At 35.9% G+C, this 25,103-nt stretch overlaps 1 protein-coding gene across 3 annotated transcripts in view; it reads left to right on the top strand.

Annotated features, from left to right (window-relative positions):
- The window catches only part of LOC136832487 (high affinity cGMP-specific 3',5'-cyclic phosphodiesterase 9A-like), a 454,690-nt gene that overhangs the window by 150,628 nt on the left and 278,959 nt on the right, over positions 1 to 25,103 (top strand). For all 3 annotated transcript variants that reach the window (XM_067093375.1, XM_067093374.1, XM_067093373.1), the window contains exon 2: positions 1,478 to 1,525. The gene's annotated coding sequence lies outside the window, so the exon portion shown is untranslated. The remainder of the gene's footprint in view (positions 1 to 1,477; positions 1,526 to 25,103) is intronic.

Consider the following 25,103-nt stretch of genomic DNA (forward strand, 5'->3'; position numbering starts at 1 on the left):
GCCACTGCCGCTTCTACTCGCTGCCCTACCAGACCCGACTGACTAAAGAAAAACGGCAGCTCACCGACGAGAACATCAAAACAAAAAAACTTGAAGGTAAGGAGGCAGCAATCCATCTGAGGGGGGAACGAGCGGGGAACCAGCAGTTCCCGCAAAACCATCACTTAACGTGACACCTCCCACCTAAAAGAAAAAAAAAGATTATTTTTTTTTACACTCATGATCCTCCAATGTCAGAATAACCCCGCCAGCCAAAACAGAGCCATCCTGTCACGGTCGCCAATGTAACGACCCAGTGGGCCATTATGCAGGTTCTTTAACATACTAGACGGGGCTGTCGCGACTGACGGCAGATGCAACAAACAAAGGAGGGAAAACAACAAAACAATAAAATGAGCTTAATATTAATTTATTTACAAAGTTAAGTTATAAGTATTTACAAGTGAGTCAGGTCTGGTAAAAAGATAAAACCATAAATACAAGAAAAACCAAAAGGCAGCACTAAACAAAATCAAATTAAAATAAACTTTAAAAAAAAGTAGCTTTGAGAAAAAAAAAAAAAAGGCAAAAATAAACAACAGCAGGCAGAAAAAAATACCAAACATACGTCCTCCATCAGGTCACCAAGACAGCCCTCAGCTGCACAACAGGGACAAGACCCCACAAACCAGAATACCGATGGAGACGTCAGGACAGCCCTCACGCTGTCATCAAAGATGAGCAGCTCGTGGTCACACGATCACTCATGGTCACACTCCACCTGACACGTCAGGCTCCACTTCGTAGTAGCGCTCAATTTGTTGCTCAAAAACTCGACCAACGTCGACTCAAAAACTGCCTGCTGCTGCTGCCACTGCCGCTACTCGCTGCCCTACCAGACCCGACTGACGAAGAAAACGGCAGCTCACCGACGAGAACATCAAAACAAAAAAACTTGAAGGTAAGGAGGCAGCAATCCACAAAGGGAACGAGCGGGGAACCAGCAGTTCCCGCAAAACCATCACTTAACGTGACATATATATATATAATAAATTTCTGACTCACTTGAGGATCGAGCCCAGGTCTTTCAATTGAAAGGCAAGGGCGCTGCCCTCTAGGCCATACAAGTCATAAAAGAAGTTGGAACCTCAGTGCCACTGTACACAAGGAATTACCTGGGCAAGCTAACTGCTTGCATACCGGCGTGTTTTCCCCAACTGTATGTGTGTATGTACACACATATTTATATATACATACAAATATTTATGTTTATTTATGTTTATGTAATGGGATGTATGAATGTATTATTAATAATTATAATCTTAACTTCTAAGATCTCCCCCTCACTTTTTGGAAACTGATATCACTGCATGTTTTGCATCCGTGTGTGTGTGTGTGTGTGTGTGTGTGTGTGTGTGTGTGTGTGTGTGTGTACAAGATTTTACACTCTTCATTTCTAAAGAATCTTCTTCATTATATATAATTTTTTTTTTTACAGATCGTGAAAATTTTGACTTCCCCTACACCTGACGTCGCTACTGTTAAGGTAAAGTCCCTTACCTGTCATTAGTTATCAACTTAAATATTCATATTAATCCCTATGTGAATGTGGCCGCCGATTTATTTCCTTTGAAAAGGTAACGACGGAACGCGGTCGTTCGGACTGTAATTCTTCCTTTTTCTTTACTTCGTTCGTCCGTCATGAACTCTCGAGAACAGTAGCGGAACTGTAATTTTCTTTCTATTTTGTTACGTTCATTTTCCTTAGATTGGTCACTGAAATTCAAGGGTTTATTACTTTTATTTTTAAGCGAAAGCAGTTTAGCATCATGATTATTTTTTATTGTTTTTTATTCTTCAGATTCTTGTGATTGCTATTGTAGGTTTTGATCAGGTTGGGAGGTTCTTCGATTAAATTTGGAATTTTCGCCATTCTTTCACTCTCCTTGGCTCCTATATTCTCTCACGTTTTTATATATATATATATATATATATATATATATATATATATATATATATATATATATATACTTTGAGCTATCTCCCGTCGTAAGGGATAACTGTAGGAAAAAATAGTATACAGTTGCAGCTACATATTCATGTTTTCAGTGCTGAATTGTAGATGAATCCTCTGTGCAGAAGACTTCCGCACAACAACAGCTCCTTCTGACATTTATCACAGGAGGCTCATTAGCAGCACGTCTATGGCCCCCTACACTCACTCTACCATTCCGCTCTATCTTACAAGCACTCTAGTACTTCTTATTAGAGTCCCTTTTCATAAGCTCTATTTAGCGCTATCTAGGTCTTCTTTTCCTGCTTCCACTTATCTCTGCTAAGTCACACTTTTTCACCAATCTGTCGTTCTCTGTTCTTCCCACACGACCAAACCATCTCAAAAAGATGATCCGGCGAGTTATTCGGAACCTGGATACGACTGTAATTGATGATTTAATTGATTTTTACTCGACTGTCTTCAAGTTGAAAATTAAGTAATGGTGGTGAAATATATTTTGTATAAAAGCGGTTGCATAGGCAAACTAATTCTCTTAACAAGCCATGACCTGATGGATTTATTGAGAGGTTAAAATTGAAAGAGGAACATTGAATCTTAATAGAAATAAAGAAATATTGTTTGTAGATTCGATAAGAAGACGTTTTTTTTCTAGAGGATGTTATAACTGCAACCAATGTCTTCAACAATGTTTTCAGGAACCTTAAGAGTGAAAAAAAGATATAGATTCTTGATATGATGACTCCTTTCTCTCTGTTATAACTCTCTCTAGTTCTCTCTCTCTCTCTCTCTCTCTCTCTCTCTCTCTCTCTCTCTCTCCTCCGAAACATGGAAACTGGTTCCATTCTCTGCTACCCAAGCAGGTAGAAATAGATGTTAAGGTCAGGAGTCGTTCTGTGTTGAGGGAGATCTGTTGTAAACAGTGTTTCTAGATGAAACCCAGAAGAGTTGATTATGATTTTCAATGTTACTCTTTACTCCGCTTGACCGTTACGTCAGTACATTGTTTTCTTGATAGCTTTTTTTTTTTTTTTTAATGGAGATTTAGTGTTTAGTCATATCGTATGCATATGTGATGTAACGCCTTCTTGTGTATGAATGTTTGTGCGTAATGTTTTTCTTGGTTACTCATTCAGTATTATAGATACATATGTATATATATATTTATGTGCATGCATATGTATATATGTGTTTGTGTGTGTGTATATATATATGTGTGTGTGTTGCTTATACTTATTCTGCCCATAATTTGATTGGTGCACCTGCTAAATTTTAAATTTGCTTAGGAATTCCTGTTCTAAAAATGAAAATACTCTTGTTACAACAATATCCATTATGTAAAGACTACAAAAATAATCTTTTTGAAACAAATATTCATTATAAAACACAACAAAAATCATCTTTTTAAAAACAATATTTATTATAAAAAGACTTGAAAATCAAGCCTTTATTTTATTGCGGTGTTTCGCTTCCTCACTTTTAGTAGCCCCCCCCCTTCCTCTTTCACCCTTGATCTTTACCCTTGATCTTTTCCCTTGATCTTCTCTGTAGTCTGATGCGGAAGAAGGTTTATGATTGAGTACTGTTTGTCACTTGTTAGAGTTTCAAGGTTAAAGGTTCCTTAGATCTCAGTCGAAAGGGCGTTTATCCTTAAGAAGATGAGTAAAGGAAAGTTTTAGTTTTAAACTGGTGGTTTTTATGCTAATTTAAGTAATTCCCGTTTAAGTTTCAACCGAAATGAAAATGAATGTTGTAGGTTAAATGATTTAAATATTAGAAAAATATGAAAAATCAACCAAATTGTAATGAAGAATAATGTAAGTTTCAACCGAAATTAAAATGAATGATGTAGGTTAATTGACGGTTGATTGAAATGATAGAAAAATATGAAAATCAACCAAATCGTAATGAAGAATAATGTAAGTTTCAACCGAAATTAAAATGAATGATGTGGGTTAATTGACGGTTGATTGAAATGATAGAAAAATATGAAAAATCAACCAAATCGTAATGAAGAATAATGTAAGTTTCAACCGAAATTAAAATGAATGATGTAGGTTAATTGACGGTTGATTGAAATGATAGAAAAATATGAAAAATCAACCAAATCGTAATGAAGAATAATGTAAGTTTCAACCGAAATTAAAATGAATGATGTAGGTTAATTGACGGTTGATTGAAATGATAGAAAATATGAAAAATCAACCAAATCGTAATGAAGAATAATGTAAGTTTCAACCGAAATTAAAATGAATGATGTAGGTTAATTGACGGTTGATTGAAATGATAGAAAAATATGAAAAATCAACCAAATTGTAATGGAGAATAAATGTTTAAAACCACAGAAATATAGATTAGAAAACGCCTGTCCTAAATTCGTGGTGATTGTAATGACTACAGTGAAATTACTAACAGAAAAAAGAAATATTTTGAAGAACAACCAAGACATTCCTTCAGATAAAAAGCTGAAAGTTCAAAGGCTGGAGATCGTCTTTCCCCTTTGAAACCAAACTTCCAGAAACGGAGATTTGTGAAATGTAGACTTGAAATACGAAATTACTCCCCTCATCCATTTTTGCTCTGCCGGTTTTTCGGGGAAAAACTTCAGGAGAACAATGGTCCCAGATACTTGGTTCAACTCTCGCTCGCAAAAGTACCGCATCGAATTTTGTTCGAGGGCTTTGTTGCACGTTCGTGTTGGCCCATATCAAGTTGGGCCTCTGGTCAGAGCTGTAGCTTTAGTACGTATGTAAATGTGTTGTGTGGTCTTGCATAGGCTATATGTGTGTGTATGTATGTATATATATATATATATATATATATATATATATATATATATATATATATATATATATATATATATATATTAACTTTATCATTTTTTATACACAATTGTTCTGTGTATCAGTAGAATTATAAAGGACCTCATTCAAACTGAATAAATACTCCATTAGATACCATCCAGTTTGAATGAGGTCCTTTTAGTAATATATACATATATGTATATAAATATTATATATGTTTATATATGTGTATATGAAATATATATACTATTAACATACACCAGTGTTGACTAATTCCTTCCGTCGAGTCCTCACAGTAGGGAATTTCATGTACGCTATTTATTTCAGACGCTTCCATTGTTAATTTTTGAAAAGCGTGTCATTCCTTTTAATCACAGAATATATTTGCGAAGGTTGACCTGCAAATAAAAAGCTGACTCAGTGATGAATATATAATTAGGTTCTGTTCTTATGACAACGTAAAGGGGATGAGAATGCAATTAGCTCTTTTTTTTAATTACTTCCATTTACCATTGTGGCATTTATCTTATAAATTTAATAAGGCATTCTCTCTCTCTCTCTCTCTCTCTCTCTCTCTCTCTCTCTCTCTCTCTCTCTCTCTCTCTCTTCTTCCTTCAGTTTTGCATTAATCCTGTTATCCATGTAGTAATATCTGTAACTAACGATTAACGGGAGCTGAAAATAAATGTTAAATTAGATTTTTATCCTTCTGTGCGCTAAATTCCTTTTAAATAATCTTTCCAGGTGCCATTATAATCGTTATCGTGGTTTTGTTTTTATCCATATATAATAAAATAAACAGATCTAAGAAGAAATAAATCAAGTACAGATGAAATAGACTGAGATAAATCTATCTATAATGATAAAATCCTAGTGGATCTCGTTTGTCCTCCCCCGGGTGACAGTAGGGAAGACATGACACAGCCACCCACCCCTTGCAAACCGGTTTGTCCGCCCATGGGGGAGGCAGGGTAGGCATGGGATCGGGAGGGCAGGGAAGACATCCATCCTCCTCCTGCAAACCGGTTTGTCCGGCCCGGATGGGGCCGGATAGGAAGGGATCGGGAGGGGAGGGTAGACAGCCCGCCGGGTTCCAGCGCGCGTACCGCACGCCAACAAGCTCGTCGACAAATAAGTGATGGAAATCAAGGCAGAAAGGCGTGGCGCTTTACAACCTCTCATTAACTTGCGAATAATTGATTTTGGAAAACGAGTGGAAAGAAGTGACGCAAGAATTTAATCTTGTATTATTTTTATCTTCATCTGTAAGAATATATTAGCGATGCAACGAATACTCTCTTCTAGCGAGGTACAATAGATTTATTTTTATTATGTTTGCTGCAAGATAGCACCACTCATGCTATGCAAGTTTTGTTATTATTATTATTATTATTATTATTATTATTATTATTATTATTATTGTTGTATTTTAACATTTATTCCTAATAGTATCACTAATATTGTGGCTAGTTGTTTTGCTGTTATCGCTCCAATCATTTATAAATATGAAGCAGAGAGTTATATTTTCCAAGAAAGTTATATTTTCCGCGACGAACATCATCCAGAACTTTTCCAGGTCAGTATCATAGTTATAACTACGGTATAACTATCACGCTGTATACTGTATATATACTGTAGTCTGGAATGTTCTGGTGTTGCCTATCCTTTCCTTTTTTTTTCAATTTTCGTTCCAGTCGAATCATTTTACCTCTTCCCTTCGTTCGTCAAAAATAATATAACTTAAATATGGATTTTGATAAATGGGATACAAATAAGATGCCTGCCACAAACCTTTCGAGTTCGGACGTCATAGCCCCCACATTTCTAACAGGTTCTATCTTCTTCTTTTCTTCTCTCTCCTCATTTTGTCTTTCCTATCTATATCCTCACATATCGTCGTTCTCCTACATCTTCCACTCCATTCTAACAAAACCAGCAAGACCCACCATCGCCCATATCGTTATTGTTTCGATATCTCATGGCTCATATCATTTCAGCAGCTTGCGAGAGAGTTCTGCGATCCAAATGGAAAACATTTTGCCATTTGTTTCAATTTCTCTTTGTGTTCCAGTGTATTTCATCACATGCAGTCCAGCTTCCGCCTTAGAGCACTGTCTCATTCCGAGCGATGCGATTACGTAAGTAAAATGCTCGAGTTATTTGCTGTAATCTCATACGTTCGATATATACGGTCCCTCATAGGCGACAATATATATTCCAGGCAGTGCTTCTTATGCATTTGAAAATAAGTGTTGAATCAGCGTGACTTATATATATAAGTTAATAATTTTTAAATCACTGTATGCGTGATGATGACATTGTACATTTTTTTTTCCTCGTAAAAACCGAAGTTTATAGTGTTACAAAAAATGCAATTTATAGTGAAGTTAAAAAAAAATTTGTTGCGTAAAATGGAATTAGGTAATCGCATCAAAACATTTCCTAGATCATACGTAAAGTCGATATGTTCTTTTTATCACAGTTGAATTATTATTATTATTATTATTATTATTATTATTATTATTATTATTATTATTATTATTATTATTATTAGACGGAACAGGAACATTAGTAGCAGTATAGTAATAGCATCTGACCTCAAAGTAAAGTAGTGTACGGGTAATTATGGAACGCATTAATATTCATTGAATGTTAATTCTGGATTTTCCAGCGATCTGTACCCGCTCCCTCAGTACCTATTTGGAGGCTTGCATTTTTTTCATGTTTTTTTCTTTATTTTCCAATTAGGTATTGAGTATGCTAGAGTATTAGGCTGACCGTCCCATCGGCCTCCCGATTGGAAGAATGTAATTACATGGGCGTTTAGTTGCAATCAGATATCTCTGTTCTTAAGAACTTCAAATGTCCAAATTCTTAGTGCTTGAGAAATAAATTGCTTCAAAGGTCAGGGATATAGCAAATGGGTCTGCCACATCTGTAGGACTTCAGCTGTATATGAAATTCTTTTCTTTTCTCCTTTCTAATGTCTTGTGTCATTAGCCCATTCAAGTTACTACTGCTTTAGATCCTTTTATAAACGAACTTTTTGAAATTTTATTTAAAGAAGCTTGTTGTGGCTTTATTTCTTTTCGTTATTGTTGTTTATTTATGTATTCGGATCTTTTACCAAGGGGCGTATTTTACGAAGCTAGGGTTAGCGTTACCGATTAAAATTGTTATATAATTTTCTATTTCGCTTTGCTTTCTTGTACATTCGTACATATTTCCATTTTATTTCAGTTCATGAACATTGTCTTTTCACTTCTTTACAGTTATTGCACTTTTCAGTCATTTCTCCCCATCTCGTGAACATTCCTGTCTTCCCTATTGAGGAAGTTACCCCAATATTTTCTTTTATATTCCTTTTTACAAACTTTTTTTAATGATCATTCATTCATTCATTCATCTTAACCTCCTATTTGATCGTTCCATAGACCCCCCGCAAACGTCAGACAACAGTAAAAATGAACCAGGGTGACTTGGAACCATCTTCGATCGCCACGACTGCAGAAGGTATTTTTCCCTCTTTCCCTGATACCGTCTCATGATTCGGGAGATTTCCCCAATCACTTTAAAGACCAGCGATTCCCCGGATTGCGTCCGCTCACTCCAGGACTGGCGAGCCGTATTTTGCCGAGGGTTCTGGCAACAGACTAATCTGTTTGGCTTAAAGATCCGGGAGAATCATCCGTCTCTCGACTCGAAAGACTTGCGGTCAAGAAGATTCATTCGGCGTTTGGGGAGGTCTCTTTGCTTAGAAAGCAGAGGGCTTTAGTTGTCTGTGAAAGAAGTCTGTCGAGAAGCGTTTCTGGCACTACCAATAATAATAATAATCTTCTTCTTTTAACGTGCTTTTTTCCCCAATTTTATGTATGGGGTAAGCACGATGCCTTCTTTGAAGGACTTTGATTTGGCTTTTGGGTAGACCGCAGTCTCGATCGGCTGCCCTGCCTGACATCGCTTAGACCCCGGTAGCGTTATGTACATGTATTGTATCAGTCACCAGCTCCCTTTCTCCCAGCAGCGAGGAGACGTTGCACGGTTAGGTCGACAGTTCGAGACGTGTGAGGTGTCTGTTATGTTTTTAGATGTTGGAGTGGCTTTGTTTGTGTGTGCATTAGTCTGTAACACCCATTTGCTTTTAAGCAAACCTATCCGTTGATTACATACATAATCCCGGGGTGTCTACACGGACAGCAAAGTGTCCGCCTCTCTGACCGGTCGGCTGCGGATTTGAACCCGCACCACAGACCTCTATGAAGTCTGAAGCTGCTGCTCTAACCGACTTGGCCATCGAGGCTCTACCAATAATAATAACAATAATAGTGAATAAAAGAGACTGTACATCTAATCAATACAATTTAATTTTTTGTTCAATATCTTCGAGCTTTCGGGTTTTGTTTAAAAAAGCCACATATACGATCATCTTCGGTATCATCATATAAGAGGTTCGACTTACTGCTTTAGAATCAGTATCATAAGCATTAAGTTTCAGTTTCCTATTTATTATCATCAAAGAGTTAAACCTATGGCAGTATACTGTATAATTTTCTATAGTATCGGTCTATGGTATTATTCGGTACGATCCAAAATGTTATGTATATTGTCATATTTAATATAACTTAATGAACGTCTCGATAGGCTTATTCAGATGTTGGTCGTATTCAGTATCATTCAAAAGGTCAAGTCAGTGGTCGATTTTACTACCCTCTGAAGGTTCAAATCAGTTTCATTCAGTGTCATCTCCTCAGAGGTTATATCCCTAGTCTAGTTCAGCGTCTTGAAAGAGGTCAGCCGTACAAAAATGTCACTCATGTGTTGGTCTTGAAAGGAATTTTCAAAATGTCACTTTGACGAAGATGCTGAAAGGGACTTTTAGGTAAATTCCTTGATAGATCCAATATGAAAGCCAGCCAGTGGGCATTTGCTTGAAATCCTTTTTACTCTTCTGAATTCTGTCTCTCATGTCAAGACATTTCTGTACTGAAAAGGTTTGCGATGACGTCTAGAAAGCTTTTATGTATTTGTTTCTTATATGTTTGCCCTTAGGAGGGGTTTAGTGCCGTCAGTGCTCCTCATGCGGTGCACTGTAGGCAGTACTTAAGGTTCTTTGCAGCGTCCCTAGCTGCAACCACTTTCATTCCTTTTACTGTACCTCCGTTCATATTCTCTTTCTTCCACCTTACTTTCCACGCTCTTCTAAAGTTAATTCATAGTGCAGCTGTGAGGTTTTCCTCCTGTTACACCTTTCAAACCTTTTCGCTCTCAATTGCCGTTTCGGCCTGAATGACCTCATAGGTCCCAGTGCTTGGCCTGTGGCCGAAATTCTATATTCTATACTATTCTATTTGCTCGCCCTTTCCTTATGCATTACTGAGAGAGCAGGACAGGCCATCAGAGAATCAGTAAATAATTTCTGCGTTGAAAAGTTTGAAAGTTGACAATAGCAGCTCCTAAGTAATATTCTGTCAGGAAACCTCATAACTTTGGCTTTTAATAACAATATCAATAAGAAGCCTTATTTTGATTTCGCTCTGATAGAAATAACCTTGCTATGTTTTCGTGATACGATAAACTGAAAGAGCTCGTGAGAATATCCTCATAAAGCTGCTGAATTTTTGGACGACTTTTTGAAGTACATTTCGCGAGTTTTTTTTCCAGTTGCGCCTAAATGTCGTCATGGAAACATCCCCGGAACATTTTGGTTATAATCTGATCAAGCGGGATTAAACTGACACTGAAAGGGCCAAGGCTAATTTTGGGAAAGTCATTATGGTTGCTTTTCGTATGAAAATGACCCTAGTCCATTTTGATGTGATTTAGTTTTTGTGAGCTCCGATTAAAACCTGGCTGTTTTTTCATTTTGTGAAATTAGGAAATGTAGCCTGAGGTCTGTTTGTTTACATTTGGTTTTGAGTTGATTGTGAACCACGTAATTTCGGTTTATTTGAAGCCTGGCAATGACTCTTCATTTAGGAAACAAACTTCTGTACAGTCTGCTACTAAGACTGACGGTTAGAACTTCTTTTGATACCGTTCATTTGATCTTACTTTTACCATAGCTATTTATTCTAATTGATGCCGACCGTTTAAATTCTTTGGAAAATTGCAGATTACTTCGTGGTCATCAGTATGAATTCTGTGAGGCAATATCTGCCATGATACCCAATGTATATGGATTTACTCCTCGCTTGCACTCATTTCAAATTCTTTACAAGGCCGTCATCCCTTTTAAAATGTCAAGTCTCTGTATTTGTTTCGTGATGGCAGGCTCTTCTGGCAGTCTAATCAGTGTCATGTTAAGTGACGGACTTGACTGAGGATTCTCCAGACTTCTCGAGGAAGGCTCAGCGTGGAGGGGTGTCTCGAAGGTACAAAAATGACAGATTTCTCTGAGTGCTGCTAAATTGCGGACTATGTTAGAGGAAACCATCTCTACAGGACGGCACAGGTTGCTGGCCTTTGTCAGTAAGGTCCAAATGACTAACCTACCTGAAATCGGCCCAGAAAATAAGATTTCCCGAGTATTGGCCAAATCTCAAGCTTTCCCTTGGACGACCATAAACAGCAGAACTAACCAAGGATGGTTCACGAGGCAAGCGTTCCTTATTCGCCCTTCGCCCCAGGTGGCAGAACTGTAGAGAGGGACCAGATTTTAGTATTGGCCCTGAAAGGGGGCATTGTTGAAAATAACTTAGATATTGAGTCCCATTAAAGCTAACCGAAATGTTCTATGTAACTGGAGAGCTGAAAGAACAGTTGAAAATTGTGGGCGTCATTCATGTCTTTATGAAAATCTCTTAAGATCATTTGCGCCCGTAGGGGTGTAGTGACGTCATGCGGTGCGCTATAGGTATTACTCAAGGTTCTTTGCAGCGGCCTCGGCCCTTAGCTGCAACCACTTTCATTGCTTTTTACTGTACCTCTGTTCATATGCTCTTTCTTCCATCTTACATTCCACCCTCTCCTTACAATTGTTTCATAATGCAACTGCGAGGTTTTCCTCCTGTTACACCTTTCAAACATTTTTCACTCTCAGTTCGCATTTCAGCGTTGAATGGCCTCATAGGTCCCAGCGCTTTGTCTTCGGCCTGAAATCTATATTCTATTCTGTTCTTCTAAGATCACTTACATCATTCTGGTCATGGCATTTCGTTTGTTTAATGAAAACATGAAAACTGCAGATAGAAATTGTTAGAAGGCCAAGTAGGCGGCCATTTGAGCGTTATAATTAATACCAAATTTCTATTTAATTTTCATGGAAATAGAATTTTCTGTTAAAAATCACACAGACTTAGAATTGTCTTTTAAAATCACAGGCACACACAAACGCAAGTATGATTTTTAGGCAACCATTGTCCAAACATCAACAATCCGTTACCAGGGACCGATCAGATAATCTTGCAGTGCTCCGGACATGATAGCTTGCGTTTCTGTAAATAGAACTTTAAGAGAACTCTTCTGTTGTTTTCTTTCTTTTCTTTTTTTTTTCTTTTCTCGCCTATATCTCTTTCTTATACGTACTGAAAGTTTGTAAAGTCTTATTCCTTATTGCTTTCTGGACAAGTGGCTCTCATGGTTTCGAATTCGAAAGTATGTGTTAAAAGCTCCCAGTTTTTTCTACATCTTTGTTATAGAGAAAAATTGTGAAATTATAAATGTAAAAGAGAGAGAGAGAGAGAGAGAGAGAGAGAGAGAGAGAGAGAGAGAGAGAGAGAGAGAGAGAGAGAGAGAGATGAGAAAACACATTCGACAGTAAATTTTATGAGAGTTAGAGAAAAATAAAATCAACTGGTCGGTTGAGCGGACTCAACTCAAACGAGAGAGAGAGAGAGAGAGAGAGAGAGAGAGAGAGAGAGAGAGAGAGAGAGAGAGAGAGAGAGAGAGAATCACTTCCCGAAAGGACTCCGGTAACGAAAAAACAAGTGAAGTTTAGTTTGATATTCCCTGATTGTCTAATCGGGAATCCAATTTGAGGGCCATTTCATTTCCCATCTCGTCGTAAATTAGGAAAATCATACCTTCTGCTGCTGCTCCTCCTCCTCCTCCTTCAGGAGTTGGGAGGGGGGGAGGTGGGGGGAGGGGAGGTCCTTTTTTTACGAACCCGAGAACGGGTGGTTTTCATTTGCTTTTCCTCTTAGGTTTTTTTTTTTTTTTTTTTTAAGGATTTGCGAAATAGGAACAGAAGGGTACTTTTTTTTTTCTTTTTTTTATTTGTTCTCCATTTTCGCTGTATTGAAATCTTTGGGTTTTTATTTGCTTTACGTCTTTATCAGATATTTCAGTCATATTCTATATTATTTTATTTTAATATTTACATTAAATTTTGTGTTATTTTCTCAGTCTTATTCTCTATTATTTTATTCACATATTTGCATTAAATCTTGTGTTTTTTTTTTTTTGTTTGACATTGTATATCATATTTCAGTAGCTATTCTATATAATTTTATTTACATATTTGCATTAAATCTTATGTTTTTTCTATTTTACATTTTATCTCATATGTCAGTCGCATTCTATAGTATTTTATTTACATATTTTCATTAAATTTTCTGTTATTTTCTGTTTTACATTTTATCTCATGTTTCAGTCCTATTATCTATTATTTTATTTTAATATTTGAATTAAATCTTTTGTTTTATTCTGTTTGAAATCTTAATTAATTATTTTATTTTTATTTCCGTTTAACTTATTTTATCACATATTTATTTCTTGTGTTTTTTTTTGTTTGACATTGTATATCATATTCTATATTTTATTTTATTTATTAAATCTTATGTTTTTTTACATTTTAAATCTTTAGTATTTTATTTACATATTTTCATTTTATCTGTTTTACATTTTATTTACATCTTATTATCTTATTTTATTTTAATTTTCATTAAATCATTTTGTTTTATTTTTAATTAAATCTTTTGTTTTATTCCGTTTAACATATTATCTCGTATTTCAGTCATATTCTATATTATTTTATTTACATATTTACATTAAATCTTTCGTTTGTATCTGTTTTACATCTATATCTCATATTTCATTTTTATTCTCCATCATTTTATTTTAATATTTGCATTGATAAGGACTAATTCCTCGAAAGGAAAAGGCAATTGTAACTGCGCTCCATTAATAATAATTTTAACAAAACATGATAATTATTATTATTATTAGATTGTCGATGGAATCTTGCGACTCAAGACTAACTCTTGTCTCCCTCTTATTATTATTATTATTATTATTATTATTATTATTATTTTTATTATTATTATTATTATTATTATTATTATTATTATTATTATTATTATTCATAAAAATAATATGTCACTAAAATTCAAGAAATTATTAAATGTATATACATATTTGTTATTATTTATATGTACAGCATTCACCATTATTATTATTATTATTATTATTATTATTATTATTATTATTATTATTCATAAAAATCTCAAAATAGCATGAGTCACTAAAATGTTCAAGAAATTCACAGTGGTGTAAATGTAAATATATATATATTTCTAATATATATTTACGTTCACACCACTGTGGATTTCTTCATCATGATCATCATCATCATCATTATTATTATTATTATTATTATTATTATTATTATTATTATTATTATTATTCTTTGTAAGGTGGGAATCAGGTGCAGTATGTACACGAGTCAAGACGCTGGGTGTAGGCACAAGTTTAGACAACGCTGCTGAATGAATTATGCTGTGTCATGGTCTCTGAGGACTAGAGAACCAGAGGAGTGCCCTCTCTCTCTCTCTCTCTCTCTCTCTCTCTCTCTCTCTCTCTCTCTCTGTGAGTTGCTCTGCTCATCAACCAGTCGCAGTTGGTTTTATTTTTCTTTCTCATTATAATTTTTGCTCTCTCTCTCTCTCTCTCTCTCTCTCTCTCTCTCTCTCTCTCTCTCTCTTTCTCTCTGAGTGAGTTGCTCTGCTCATCAACCAGTCGCAGTTGGTTTTATTTTTCTTTCTCAACCTCTCGAGATGTGTGCTCTTACTTTATTACCTTCAAAGTCATTTTAATTTTGACTTATCCAGTCGACTTTATTACCCTCAAAGTCATTTTAATTTTCTATCTCTCTCTCTCTCTCTCTCTCTCTCTCTCTCTCTCTCTCTCTCTCTCTCTCTCTCGTTCTAATGTTTTCTTCTGTCATCCCTGAACATTTTCTGACTTCAGAAAATTTCATTTAATTCCTAGTTTTGATCCATTATGGATAATTAACTTAAATTCAGTCGCTTTTTATATTCAAAATCTCTCGTCCATGTAATTATTCATTTTATATTATTTTTATATTTATTCCTATTCTTCTGATTTGTTTGCTTGATGTCATTCTTCTCAGTAAATTTATAGTATTCTGCATCATTGCTCGGACCAATTATTTATTCTTAGCTAATTTATCCTTCACCAGTTCTCTCTCTCTCTCTCTCTCTCTCTCTCTCTCTCTCTCTCTCTCTCTCTCTCTCTCTCTCTCTCTCTGAGGTATGACCCTCCTCTTGAACATGGCCAAAACATGCCAAACTCGACAAGCAACAAAGGCGAATCTTGTTGTAGGTCGGGACATCTCTCATTGTGATGAAATTTTAGCTTGGTCATAACATTTAAACGATTCTCGGAATTAAGTCTGGCGCTCAGATGAACAGTTTGCGGTTTCCTACTGGTTCCTTTGGATTTTGCTTTATCGCCATATGAGAGGTCGGTTTTTAGAAAGTAGTTCCTTAGGAATATATTGATTATTCAAATACTAATAGTAGATATAATAGGAAGCCAATTACGCTGGCATTAAAGGCATATACACCAGTGTCAGCTTAGCCCGAAAGCTGTAATCAGAGTAGGGATTAGTATGACGTTAGTAAGTGTCAGTCGCCATTACAGACTTCCGCTACAAATAAAATATATGGTAATTCTTTTAAGGGTTCTTGAGAATTTTATTTTACGTTATAGTATATACATATAGTATATATATATATATATATATGCAGTATATATATATATATATATATATATATATATATATATATGTATATATTTGTATATAAATATATATATAATTTATATATATATATATATATATATATATATATATATATATATATATATATATATATATATATATATATATATATATATATATATAAAACGTTACAGACCCATTTTTCTACACGATTCCTTTGCGTCACCGAAGGTGCATAAAACCCGAATTTGAATAGCATCGGGCAAATGATCTCAAAGTTGCATAAACACTCGCAAATTTGAATCTCACGACTGAGCAGTCGAGTTCGGCTCCTTGCAATTTGCATAAGGATTAGTATCAGATTAATATCTTTCATTTGCCTAAATATGAAGATGACGTGCAGAACATAACGAATTGAACGTTAGGTGTTCGGTAGAAGTTCCTTTTAGGCTTTCAGCAAATGCTATCATGGTCTCCGCGTCACGTGACCAACGTTATGTAAATTTCCTCAGTATAAATCTGTAAGTATTTTAAGGTAGAATTTCACAAGATTTCGTCCTGTCATTTTGCTCTATATCTGCAACAATGTAGGTCAGCGTAATAATAATAATAATAATAATAATAATAATAATAATAATAATGGAATGATATAAGGATTGAAAAAGATAAAAAATTCATCGAAAATAAGAATAAAATGTAATAATAATAAATAATGATTTGAAAAAGAAAAAATAACGAAAATAAGAATAAAATTTAGTGATTTTTTTTTTTTTTTTAATTCCTAGAACCCATTATTAGTCAAGAGATAGCAGTGATGTAATATCTCAAAACATCTTCACATTGGTTGATAGGTTAATATAAACTAACGTCAGTTAATCTCGAAGTTATTAGCATCATCCAAAAATAGGTATTTTCTTAAATAAAAAACTTATTAACAAAGCTGTTAACATGTCCCCAAGGTTTGGAATTCTCTCTATGCTTCCGTTTTTTTTTTTTTTAGAAAATTTTATATATTTCGCTTTTCGCCTTTAACCTTCCGAGGGAGCGGATCCGGACTGCATTAACCACCTGGTTCTCGGCAAATGTTGTGTCAGAATAAGCGTAATGAATATTTGAGGAAATGGACCCAAATACGTTCCTCACCTCTGGTGAAGTGAAGCCATTAACTATATATATGTACTGTATATATATATATATATATATATATATATATATATATATATATATATATATATATATATATATATTTGAATGTAAGTAGGTATGTATGTATGTATCTATACATATGTGTGTGCATGTATAAATTACCAAACCTCCTTCCCATTAAATTTGGGTACATTATGTACGTGCTACACATACGCAAGCGTTACGCAAGCGCACACGGCCGTGATATAAAAAAAAACATGCACGTGTGACCTTGTTCTCCTCATTTAAAAAAAAAAAATCCGAACGCTTATCTCTTGTTTCATGCACAACGCCACCGACGGATGATGAGGCGAGAGGTGTCGGATATCGCTTGGGTTTTGCGTAGCTTCGAATTTATACGCGTCGAAGGGATTGAGCTTTTATCGTTATTTAGGCCAAAAAAAAAAAAGAAAGATTAAATGGAATTCTAGTTGTGTTGAAGATGTGATTCTCTGTAGCCAAACAGCGGTTTGTATCTTGGTGGGTTTAATTTTGAGAGAGAGAGAGAGAGAGAGAGAGAGAGAGAGAGAGAGAGAGAGAGAGAGAGAGAGAGAGAAATGAAAGCATTAGTATTCAGGGAGTTATTCAACGGAATACCAGTCGATATACTGTATATATTTACGTACAACACACATGATCAGCTCTCTTTAATATGGCAGTGGTATAGAAAATCTCTATAATGAGTAACTGATCCGATGTCATACCTGAAAGCGACTCCTTTCTAACAACTGTTAATATTTTCCTAAAGACTAGTTCGCAGAATACGGGAAGGCTATATGTGCCAGGCTTATAACTAACTGACTCCAAGTGAGGATTAATTATCAGTGTTAATTCTGGTAGAATTCACTAATGATGATCACGCCATTAATACCCACTGTGTTCTGAAACGTGGAACTTTCTCGTCAGCATTGTTCACCTTTGTATGTTATGATTTACGTATGTTTTCGTCTAAATTTCTTAATTAGTTAATTAATTTTTTTCTTTTCTGCTAACTTATCTCTTCCTTGAGTATTTTCTATTACACTATGTTTCTTCTCCCTAATGAACACCATGATATTCTTTGGAAGCTTGAATTTCAAGTTAATGGACACTTTGGTGGGCTTGTTCCATATGAATAGGGTTCATTTTCTGAATAATAATGATAATGATAACCTGAGGTCGAATCATGGTCTAAGGATCAGACCATGGATTTAAATGAGTGCATTTACTTCAGACGAGAGTGCAAAGTACCCAGAGAGTGCTTTCCCTTGAGTGCTTTTCTCTTTTATCTAAAGGGAGAGAGTAGTCAGACCCAACTCTCGGAGAAAGCAGAATGTGAGAAATTAACCATTCGATGGAGTTGCCTTTTTTGGTGATTGTTTCAAGATGAAAAGACAAAAGTTAGATTATTATTTGTTGCTCAGTAACCTGTTCCTATAGGTTTTAATTTCACCTGCTCCGTTTCTGGTTACCTGTGATCTTGCAAAGTTTCAAGGGGTGTTCCGTTCAACCTTGACATTTCGTTTCTTTGAAGATATTCAGTTTTACCATGATCCTGCAGAGTTTGTGGAAATGTTCTGTTTAATCGTGACATTGCAGAGTAACTTCTGTGGAGGTGTGCTGCCGTCTTCAGCTTGTAGTCTGTATAGAATTAATCAGTTTAACCTTAACCTTACGAGGGCTTAAGAGGCATTTTTTGTTTAATCCCCCATACAGAGTTTTTTGCTAATGTTTTTAACTTGACCGCGAAAAATCTGTGTTGTAAGAGATCATCTGTTGGACCTTGACCTTTTGCGGTTTCTAGAGATCGCTTTGGGTTTTAGCTAGCCTGGGAGGTCTTGACAGTGTAGCAAAATGTAAGGGTGTTCATTGTTTCTTATTATTTACGTTTTTAACGTTGATGGGCTTTCTGTCAACCTTATAAACATATTTGGAATGTGTCAATCAACTGTCTTTCTTGATTGAGGCTAAAACCTAATTTTCCTTCCAAATCCATGTTTAACATTTCTAAAATTTTGCTTTCATAAAGACGTGTTAAAGTCATCTTTTTTTCTCTCTCATTTTGACTTTATCCTTCCACCCTAAGTGTCAGAATTAGTTTTGAAGAGAGAGAGAGAGAGAGAGAGAGAGAGAGAGAGAGAGAGAGAGAGAGAGAGAGAGAGAGTCAGGTTAATTTAAAAGCAAGGAAGGAGAAATGGCAAAGCGGTACAGAAAAGGGAGTTAAGGATGGAATGACCTAGGTCACCAATTGTTCAGATGAGATTAAGGATGAAATCTTGGACAGGCCTTTGGAATCAAGTAAAATAAAAAAAAAATAGTTTTACGAGAAAATTGTGGAAATAAATTCCAAAATTAAAACATATAAACGGAGTATAAATGGAATTATCATTTCATCTCTATGTAGAGTAATAATTCGATATACGTGTTTTTATGTGTTTTGTTTAGTTTCGTGTTTTAATCTATTTTTAGTTTACTTCGTCTCCTATTTATTGCCTGGACTTGGAAAATCGAATACATGATGCGTCCTTCAAATCAGTTCTCGCAAGACATCTATAAAAACCCATAATATTTCAGGAACAGCTTCACTTCCACGATTTCCCATTTCCATTTTTTCCCAGATATTTCGAATTTCCTTTTGTCGGAAAGGGAGAGTTGACAAGATAGTGGTCTTTAGTGTATTGTATGCGTTTGCTGTAGCTTTGTCGAGGCTCCCATGACAACCTGAGACAAGGGAAAGCTTTGCGGAAAGAGATTGTTCAAAACAATTTTTTAAACTTTTTAATATTTTTTTTTTTCAACGCATATCATATAGAAATGTGAAGGTTTTTTAAAATATTCGATTTTAAATGTGTGAATTTAGATAAGTAACCGCGCGCGCTTTTAGCCACTTTCATTTATTACTTTCCAAAGAAAGCGTGGTGGGAGAAGAGAATAGAAGGACGTAATGATACGTATAGTGATTTTCGATGGATAAAAACTTGCATTTTTCACCCGTTTTCAATTCTGTGTCGCTTATTGTCTGGCTCGTCAAAATTTTATTTGTCGGGCCTCAAGTGGTGGCTTTTTTTTTCCGAACAAAACAGTGACCTATTTTGGCTGGTATATATTTTAATTAATTTGTATTTCGTCGTGGTAGGCGTCTCGACGAGCTGTGGCGAAAAAGGTGAATATTTTTCCCATGAGCTCATTTTTCCAGAAGTATAGATTCGTTCAGTATCAGATTTTTTTTTTTTTAAGTAGGGAGCAAGTATATTTCAACCAGATGTGCTCAAACTCAATATGATTCATTAGAGATTTTGATCATCGTTGTTTCTCTCAAGTGATAATGATTAATTTCTTTACATTTTCATTCGTTTATTAGGTTGTTTATTTATTTATTTTTTTTACTGACTGATCTCTTCTTGTTGTATATCCTATTGACTTTTGTTCCATATGAATGGAATAATAATAATAATAATAATAATAATAATAATAATAATAATAATAATATTTTTTGTATTTTTGTCCATTCTCCATGCATGAATGTTCCCACTCTCCCTCGCTGTAACATCCGATGACATGTGATGTTGCAACATTAAGCCATTATTTTTCCTGCCATTTCGATGTTTGCTGACATTTCAGACTGCTCTCAACCTCCCCACCAACCTCTCCAAACACCGCTCCTGAAGCCTTGGAACGAATGTGACACTAATAGGTTCCCCAGCCTTATGGTGTCTGTCTGTCTTGTCTGTCTGTCTGTCGTCCTGATACAGAATTTCACGGAATAAAGTCTCGCATCAGTTGTTCGTTTGTTTGTTTGTTTGCCTTCCTGAGTGATGCTGTTTTTTTTTTTTTTTTTTTTTACATAATGGAGAGAAAGGGATTGACAAAACTGTCTGCTGATGCTGATGCAGTTACTTAAGGTTGTGTTTGCAAAAGGTTACATTATATATATATATATATTATATATGATGGGGTTGTGTTTGCAGGCATATATATATTATATATGTATTTATATATATATATATATATATATATATATATATATATATATATATATATATATATATATATATATATATATATAGAGAGAGAGAGAGAGAGAGAGAGAGAGAGAGAGAGAGAGAGAGAGAGAGAGAGAGAGAGAGACAGAATTTGAGTCGTTTCCCAGAAAAAAGAAGGGTGGCTTCAGAGAAAATATACGGCAGTGATCATTGCACATTCATACTTCCACAGTTAAATTGTGGATGAACTTTTGGGCAGGTCAAACGGCGCAAGTAAAATCATAGGCTAGAAAAACGGAAGCTGTTCATTCGTATAGGCATTTGGGAAATTAATGCAGCAAATGATAATAAGACGGGAGAAGAGTGATTCTCTTTGAAGGTAAGTAGGGCAGTGGAAAGTCTTTGGAAGAGATTTGGAATGTCTCTGGAAGCCCTGGTGGGATTATGAAAGGATTAGTTGAGCCTGCTCTCCTTTATGGAATTTCAGTTTGCATTTTAATTGCCAATAAAATAAAAAAGACTGCAGCTACTGAGATGAACAGTATGCATATAAATGTGGCATAATCAGAATTGAAATCGTTAGAAGTATTAATAAGTGGTAGAAATGTAAACATTAGTTGAAGGATTGATCAGTGCTTTTGAGGTGATTTGATCATGTGGGAAGGCAGGAGATGGGTAAAAAGAATAAATAATCTGGAAGTGTTTGGATATTGGGATAGAGAGGCCGACTTAGTTAGATATCGAATAACGGTATGAAGAGGTATATATACTTGAAGGGCGTGGCCTTGATGTTTATTAAGTGCACGGGGGCTTCTAACAAAGAGATAAATGAAGAAGTGTGTCTAGGGTACTTCAGTGATGAGCTTGCCATTAGAGTAAGCACTTCACCTTTGTGAAGTTTTCATCCAAATATATTTTATGGAAAATGTGAAGAAACTGAGTTTATGAATGTAGTGGAAAAAAAGTTATTTAAATAGGTCCTTTCAAATATTGGCCCAAGAGAGTCAGCTGCTACAGACATTTCTTATGCTACTTCGGAGGATTGTTGATGTCAAAACGTGAGCTCGAGTTGAGTTGAAATATGGAAACGCTGCTGCATTCTTGATAAATTTGCTAAATTGCTGCTTTAAAAATACTTTTCACAGTGTCGAAAAGCTTGACATTCTACAACCTCCCTTGACTACTGTTTGTACAGTCGGTAGAAAAAATGCTGTATAGATTAGACTGAAAGATCTGTATAGCAACGACCATTTTGTGTATCTGCACTCCAGTGGTTCTGAACCTTTTTTGGCCCATGCACCCTTTCACCATATGTCAAAATGCCATCCCCCCCTTTTCCAAAATTGTCTGCCTCAGAAGGTGTATTCCAAATAATGGGCAACAAAATACCAATACAAACACAAGCCAGCGAAGAGAAAGCCCAGGGTGACCTCTCAGTAGTGCGGACGGATGTACACTGCGTTTTGTGTGGTCCTAGAGCCAGTTTGAGCCTGCCAGTCTGTGGTCACAATTCTCTCTCTCTCTCTCTCTCTCTCTCTCTCTCTCTCTCTCTCTCTCTCTCTCTCTCTCTCTTCCAAAACTCAGAAATTCCTCCTTGGTTGAGAACCACTACTATATGCGTTAGGAACGGCTGGACTCCCTTAGGCACCAGAAGAATTGGAAGACCAACACCTATTTGGATGACAACTATAAAAGGGAGGCTAAAGATTGGTGGAGCCTTGTTGCCGTTAAAGCTCTGGAAAGATAAACATTAATATGATGATGATGAAGATAATGATAAAAAAGGCGAAGTATTTTACAGGAGACGGCCATCATAAAAGTTCTTATACCTCTTATTATGTGTTTAATCTTGAATGTTTTGGAATCATTGGAGTGAAATCTCACAATTTAACTCTTCTGGTTAACCTCTGTGTTATTGGATAGTGGAGATGAATTCATTTTTTAACTTGCTAACTGACTATATAGACGGGAATGAAAAATTTTTTATACATCTCCAACAGAAAATTATAGAAGTGAAAGGTTGCATATATTATCAGCATAAGACAAGATTCATTATAAGAGAGAGAGAGAGAGAGAGAGAGAGAGAGAGAGAGAGAGAGAGAGAGAGAGAGAGAGAGAGAGAAATTCACCAGGGCATCCATCCAAATGAGGGGAGAGTCACCGCCAAAGATCGTGGGCTGGAGTATTTAGTAATTTCAGACGACCATTTCTCCAAGAGCTAACAGTTATTAGCAAAATAATTTGCAAAGGAAATAACTTCTGCAAGCGGACATCACTCATTGCAGAAATGGTGCTTATTAGGGGACGGAAAATGATCAATGAATGTCCAGAGGCATCCCCTCATTAGCTGTCTGGGCAAAGGATTACCCTTCGTCAAGAAAGGAATGAACCGCCAATCTTCATTTAATATTAAATCCAAACCGTATCTAGCCTTTCGTCTGGGGCCAAGATCGGGTCATGAGATGAAATTGAAAATCAAAGGAATAGCTAATTCCTTGGTTTTTGTTTATTTTATACCTAGCTGCAGTGTTCCTTCCTAGCTAATGAAAGTGATTCTTCAGTGTTTCATGGAATGTCAGTAATATATAACATTGCCTCCTGTTCAGGGATCGAAGGATATGATTTAGAAGATTCAATAAAAGTGACACTGATATAATTCAGTCCATTGCTAGCATTAATTTGCATAGCAGCTATTTGTCCGTGCAGATATACTTCCTAGGAACAAGATTTTGTACATTACCCAACGCTTCAAGAAGGCTTTCCAGAAATTCATGGCAAGAAGAAGAGAAGAAATATGGTACATGGTTATTCCTCGATGCAGCTGGTTACAGTAATTTGCCAAACTCCAAATTATATCACACTGTGCTTAAAGAAGCCTACAGGGAATATTATAACAAACAAGGAGATACGTAGTTATATATCCGTGCAGACGTACCCGAAGCAAGTAATATTGCATACATTACCAAACTCGCAAAGGCCTTTACGAAAACAGTTAGTTACGGTTGACAGGTGTTCCACATGCAGATATATACCTACAGTGAATAACGCTGTTAACCTTGCTGCGTTATTCATCAAGGTTGTGTCACCCTTCCTGAATGAAGAGGCGCTGGCAATTCTTGGGTTAAATTTGCAACAGTAATGTGTCTGAATTTTGGGGAGCTTGTCATTCAGTCTGTTAATTAATTATGCAGGTCTGTTAGAGCAAGAGGTTAGTGTCGCGAGGAGAGGGAAAGTTTTCATGGAAAAATGTAAATATTAGAATACTTTATTTTGTGGTATAATAATACATTGACCTCTTAATTCCTCTCGTTTCTTAATATCAGGAAAAAGAAAGGTTAAGAGGTCATTTGAGCTCTTACAGTACGTATGTTGAGTGTGTATGTATGTATGTGTGTGTGAGAGAGAGAGAGAGAGAGAGAGAGAGAGAGAGAGAGAGAGAGAGAGAGAGAGAGAGAGAGAGAGAGAGAGAGAGTATTTGTTCACGTAATGAAGTAAACACAGGAACTAAAACCAAACAAGAGGTCCCTCCAATCTTACAAACACAATATTTATCTTCTCAACCTTTGGAAAACGTCCCCACCTCCGCAACTCTCCCCAAAGGTGTCAAAAAATTCTTTGCCGTATTCGAAGGCCCCTTTTACCAACGGACAAACACAACTTGAAAGGTTACGGCTGCGAGTATGGGCAAAGTGAATTGAAAAGATGCTTCCTGTTCTCCCTGATTTGTTAGAGAAAGTTTTATTGTTAATAATGAGGTGGAAGTCAGCTCATTTTTTAATAAAACTCATGATCGTCAAATGAAGTTGCCACTCATTTCTTTTGCAATGAATGCACTTGTCGTGGGTCGCTTCTTCCACGTACTTCTTAATGAAGCACTTAATACTGACATATGAAGTTGGTGCAGCACTTGACTTTAAATTTACCGTCCGAGGAAGTTCATCTCGTGTTGCTTTTGTCTGTTAATTCCATGACCTTGCTGTTCCCGACCACCTTTTAGTTTTCTGTAAAGGAAAACTATTGAGATGGCTTTGTCTGTCCGTCCGCACTTTAAAACTACTGAGGCTAGAGGGCTGCAGATTGGTATGTTGATCATCCACCCTCCAATCATCAAACATACCAAGTTGCAGCCCTCTAGCCTCAGTCGTTTTTATTTTATTTCAGGTTAAATTTAGCCATAGTCGTGCGTTTGGCAACGATAT

The sequence above is a fragment of the Macrobrachium rosenbergii genome, chromosome 50, assembly GCF_040412425.1.
Source record: "Macrobrachium rosenbergii isolate ZJJX-2024 chromosome 50, ASM4041242v1, whole genome shotgun sequence".
Classification (NCBI taxonomy): domain Eukaryota; kingdom Metazoa; phylum Arthropoda; class Malacostraca; order Decapoda; family Palaemonidae; genus Macrobrachium; species Macrobrachium rosenbergii.